The following is a 6,004-nucleotide window of genomic DNA, read 5'->3' on the forward strand; positions in this document are numbered from 1 at the left end:
GGCTCACAACCATCTGTAATGAGGTCTGGTGCCCTCTTCTGGCCTGCAGACATACACACAGACAGAATATTGTATACATAATAAATAAATAAATATTAAAAAAAAAGAACTAGACATGCTCCCTGAATTCTGTCATGTTCCTTGCCATGATGATGATGGACTAAGGCTCTGAAAATGTAGGCAAGTCATTATTTAAAATGCTTTCTTTTGTGAAAGTAGTCTTGGCCACAGTGTCTCTTCACAGCTATAGAACTGTAACAAAGCCAGCCACCGCTTTGATAATTTGCTTCACTCCTTACTAATAATTAATACAATAATGACTGTGATGACTTACTACAGCAAGTAAACCACATACCCTGTGATGAAGCCCAATCCTGAAAGCAAGACTGCCATGGTAACCCAGGGACTGGTGTATGGTATTTTACTCTTTTGACTTTTGGGGGCCCCTCTACCCAGTTCCCAAACAAATCATACATGTAAGCTTATTCTTAGGAATACCTGGCCTTACCTTGGTTTATTTCTTGCCAGCTTTTCTTAAAATATCCCAAGTACCCTTTCCTCTGGGCTTTTATCTTTATTTTAGTTTATCTGTCTTTGTTTCTTTCTTTGCGGTTGCTGTGACGGGCCTGTGATGTCCTTCTCTCTTTATTCTCTTGCTTCTCCTCTTCCTTGTTTCTCCTACTTATACTCTGCCTGACAGCCGCATCTCTCCTTGATCCTGCCTTGGTATTGGCCATTTAGCATTTTATTAGACCATCTAGTATTTTAGAGAGGCAAAGACTCACAGCTTCATAGAATTAAACAAAAGCAGCACGAATAAAATTCACCCACATTAATATTCTCCAAGAAAGGACCTAAAGGGACATCAAATCCTACTGCACTGCTTCTCTACAACCCAGTTCTTTCTCTTTTAAAGTCCTGTTTGCATATGCAAGTAGTGCATATATTTAATACAAATTAGGTATTATTTGGATAGCCCTCTTTGTCAGAAGCACATTGTATTTTATATCCCCTCATGCTGAAGACACAATGCTGTGGTTGCTGGAAATAGATAAGTGAATTTTGAACTGATTAAGAAGCTCTCTTCCTGTTGGAGAGTTCTCAGGATGATGAAAGCTGTCATTTTGGCTGCTAGAAGTAAGTCATCAATAGTCTTGTTATCACTGGACCATGCATACTATAAACTGACTGACATATAAAGTGATATTTCCTTAGAGTTATTCTAGGTTTGTTTTTCTAATTTATGCAGTTAAATGTTTTAAAATGTATTTGTCGTGAAAAAAACATGTTCTGATTCTTCAACAATGTAAAACTATGAAACTTTTTTTTTTAGCTAAAACAGTACACATTTAGCTAATATGTTTAGCAATTGCAAATTTGAACAAACAATCGAGAATAATATATACTAGAAAGACTTGGGAAGTTTTACAAATACATCCATGATGTATTTGCTCAGTTTCTTAAAAGATATTGATCTTTACCCCAAACATATCCAATGGTATACTGAGTAGCAACTGCTTTATTTTTTTCTAGTTTCAGTAGCAGAATATTAGACATCAAGTCTCTCTACCTCTTATTAACATAGTTGCTAAAGAAAACACAATGCAGTGATCCACATTTTAGAAAAATCTTAGCTAATGAGACAGAAAACAATTAACCACATAAGTAGATAGATGTCCCCCAAAATTGTAGGTTCCTCTACATAGTAGATCAGGGCACTAGCCATTTCTCCTGTATTGCAGCAGAATGGTTTTGTTGAAAGTACAAAATACAGACAAATACAGAAGCAGTTGACTAGATGGCATATCATACCTTTGCTTAACCAGTATTTTAAGTCTGAAATGAAGAAATATTCTTAAAGAAATTCTCTTATACATCACAGAAGCAATGACTCTTCACCTCCTAATGTTGTTCAAAGACTAATGTTCCATCTTATGTGACTAACATGCTGTTCAAATAGTATACCTAAGATTCTCTTTTCCTGTACATAGTTATATTTTTGTAATTATGTAGTAAACATTTTTCAGTTATATTTTTAAAAATAGGTATGATGAAGAAAAATTCTGATTATAAAATATCAACTTGGTAGTCTATCATTTATGTAAATCTATTTACCATCAGGCATGTAATAATTTTGTCTAAAATTTTTGATATTGTTAAAATAATAGAAATTCATATTAAAAGACATACATTTTTAGATGATTTTGAAAACTTTATACATGTATGCCTCCTAGTCTCCTACAAAGATAAGGAGATATTTTGAAGGTGGAGTGGAAAGACTCTAAGAGCAATAAAATGAGATTACTATGGAGCACTGTGCTTTGGACATCACACGGCTGTTGTACACATGGACTCATAGCAGCTGTGGCTAGCTATAAAAAGCATACAGGAATAAAAATTTTGAAGATTATACATAAAATTATGAAATTTTATATTGTTTTACAGAAATTATTACTTAATTTTTACAAACTGTTTATTCATATGCACTATCTTTGTTTTTCAATGATTTTAAAATAAAAATTGCCAAAACTATTCTGGGAAAAAAGATGAACATATTCTGCAAAATCAATGAAGCATCAAATAATGCAGTATGCTGTTTGGATATAAATGGATAAATTTCACATAAGAGAGGATTCAAAGATGTTTTAAATGCTGAAGTATGTTTACAAGTGAGGAGGAAAGTGTGTGTTTTAAGAAATAGTGCTGAAAACCTGGGCTTCAAAAAGAACAGTGCAAAGTTCTTAGCTTTAAAATAAAACCAATCTGAATCTGTCACATTTTACTTCTCAATAGCAAATGTAGAACATTTGTCATGATTTAAGTATAAAATCATAAAGATTAATTATATAATCAGAAAAGATAATAAATAGATATGCCAAAGGTGGTGGCTTTAAAAAATGCCCCCCACCTCAAAAATAGTGAAACTATTAGAAGGTGTGGCCTTGTTGGAGTTACCTATGTCACTCATAGTGAAAGACAGTGGGGCTGATTATTATTTAATGAACTATAGGGGCCAGGTTCAAAAGGTTTCAGAGTGCAAAATTTTTAGTATATTGCTAAAGATTGTTTTGTGATATTATGGTGACTAATGTGAGATTTTAAAGTTAACCTAAATATATTTTTGCATTATTATAATGCTATAAGACTTTGGGGGCCAAGGAGTGGAATGTGGTAGTTTAAAAGAAAGTGGCTCTCACTTCTTCTGTGTTAGGGTGTTCAAATACTTCTGTTGTAAGCTTGCGTACAAATGGATGGAAATAGAAAACACTATCCTGAGTGAGGTAAGCCAGACCCAAAAAGAGGAACATGGGATGTACTCACTCATATTTGGTTTCTAGCCATAATTAAAGGACAGTGAGCTTATAATTTGCAATCCTAGAGAAGCTAAATAAGAAGGTGAATCCAAAGACAAACATATAGGCATCCCCCTGAATATTAACCTTCATCAGGCAATGAAAGGAGACAGAGACAGAGACCCAAATTGGAGCACCGGACAGAAATCTCAAGGTCCAAATCAGGAGCAGAAGGAGGGGGAGCACGAGCAAGGAACTCAGGACCGCGAGGGGTACACCCACATTCTGAGACAATGGGGATGTTCTTTCGGGAATTCACCAAGGCCAGCTGGCCTGAGTCTGAAAAAGCATGGGATAAAACCGGACTTGCTGAACATAGCGGACAATGAGGACTACAGAGAACTCAAGAACAAGGGCAATGGGTTTTTGATCCTACTGCACGTGCTGGCTTTGGCGGGGCCTGGGCGGTTTGGATGCTCAACTTACTAAACCTCCATTGGAGATGGGCGGTCCTTGGACTTCCCACAGGTCAGGGAACCCTGATGGCTCTTCAAGCTGATGAGGGAGAGGGACTTAATCGGGGGAGGGGGAGGGAAATGGGAGGCGGTGGCGGGGAGGAGGCAGAAATCCTCAATAAATAAATAAATTTAAAAGAAAAAAACAACAACAAAAAAAAGAAACTGGCTCTCATAAAGAGTATTACTATTAGAAGCTGTGGCTTTGTTGGAGTAGCTATGGCCTTGGTGAAGGAAGTATGTCTATGTTGGCATGGGCTTTTGAGGTCTTATATGTTCAAGCTGTGAGTTTTGTGGAAAAGTTCACTTCCTGTTGCCCATGATCAAGCTGCAGAACTCTCAGCTTCTTCTCAACCACCATTTCTGCCTGAATGAAGACTTCCTTCTCACCCTGATGATAAGGAGCTAAAGCCCTGAACCCATAGCTAACCCTTTAAATTCTTTTCTTTATAAGAGTTGATATGGTCATGGAGTCTCTTCATAGCAATAAAAACACTAACCCACCCAATTTATAGCATAAAGTATTAATATTTCTAAAATTAAATAATTTTTTCATGTAGAGAAGATAAAAAGACCAATAAACAGTGAATATGTGGTTTATAGACTATCTTCAAAATTACTAAAATGTGGCCAATAAAATTTAAAATGAATTCAAATTAAAACTATAAATATTTCACATTTCATTTATATATCAGAGTATTTACCGGAGTGGCATTGCGGGCTTGTAACTATAGAACATAAAATAGAGTCAGGAATATCAGCAATTCAAAGCCAAGATCATGCATGTTCAAGGGGGTCTTGGGCTACAATGATTCTACCACAAGCAAACAAAAATAAAGTTACAAAACTCAACACAGACATTCAGAAGGTTGATAATATATCATAGCTGTAAGCCTTTTTTCAAGGTAACATAGTACTAAAGATCCTGGTACAAATTAAAAGTTGTTTTATAACATTGAGGCAAGCAAAACAAAGCTAAACTAAAATTCGCCGATATACAATGATTTAAAAAAGAATATAAATCCAGAAATTTAACTATTCAAAGAAAAATTAATCCTGAACAAATACAAGTAAAAAAAAACTTTCAATTTTAGTTGATAAATTATATTTTAGAATTATTTTTTCAATATTACTTATTATAAGTAAATAATAGCATTTTTGATTCAATATTAAATATCCCTATACATGTAGAAATTAGGAAAAAAACATCTAACATTTGCTATGAAGGAAATTTCACTCTCTTCAATAGTAGTTATTTCAAAAAACTTTATATTTCTTGGCCTATATTTATTGGCTATAATTTTAGGATTCATGAAGATATTTTTATTTACATATGTAATTCTCTTATGAAATTTGCATCCTTATACCCTCCTCATTTTTGCCCTATCTCTCCAACTGTTTATGTTAACAAGATAATTTTACTTCAAGTTATATATCATATATGCATTCATATATACATATGTGCATGCATAAATGATATAAATGTATGCATATAAACATCTGTATTCAAATTTGAAGGTCCAGATTTGAAAGAAACCATGGTATTTTTCTGATTCTGATTAATTTTATTTATTAAAGGATCTCCAGATGTGTATGTTTTCCAAAAATGACAATTAAATTTATTAAATAAATAAAAATTCCATTGTGTACATATTCCACATTTTTAATCCATTTTATCCTTACATAAATCTAGGTTAATTCTTTGACTTGGCTTCTGCGAATTATGCTGCATTAAATATAAAAGTACAGGTTCTTCTGTAATATCCTGACCTCAATTTCTTTGGAAATATTCCCAGAACTCAAATATTCAGGTCATATGGTATTGCTATTTTTCATTTTAAGAATAACCTTATATCCATAATAATAAGACTAACTTCCTGTTTTACCTGCTCTGAAAGGGTTTCCTTTTCTTTCGTCCTTGCTATTGGTTGTTTTTTTCATTAATATACCTATCAGGACTGGAGGGAGTTTAAATATCATCATGTAATTGATTTATATTTCTATATTAAGCGTCATTTCTGCTTATTGTAAATATGTGTTTATCATTTGAAGACTACTTGTTAATTAAATTTGTTCATTTGTTTCAGACTTTTTTATATTAATAGTTTAACATTCTTTATGTGTATTGAATACTAGTCATGTAACTGTTGTTAACTAGCAAATGTGTTCTAAAATTTTCTCTCTCTCTCTCTCTCT

This window comes from Microtus ochrogaster, chromosome 19 (assembly GCF_000317375.1).
Source record: "Microtus ochrogaster isolate Prairie Vole_2 chromosome 19, MicOch1.0, whole genome shotgun sequence".
Taxonomy (NCBI): Eukaryota; Metazoa; Chordata; class Mammalia; order Rodentia; family Cricetidae; genus Microtus; species Microtus ochrogaster.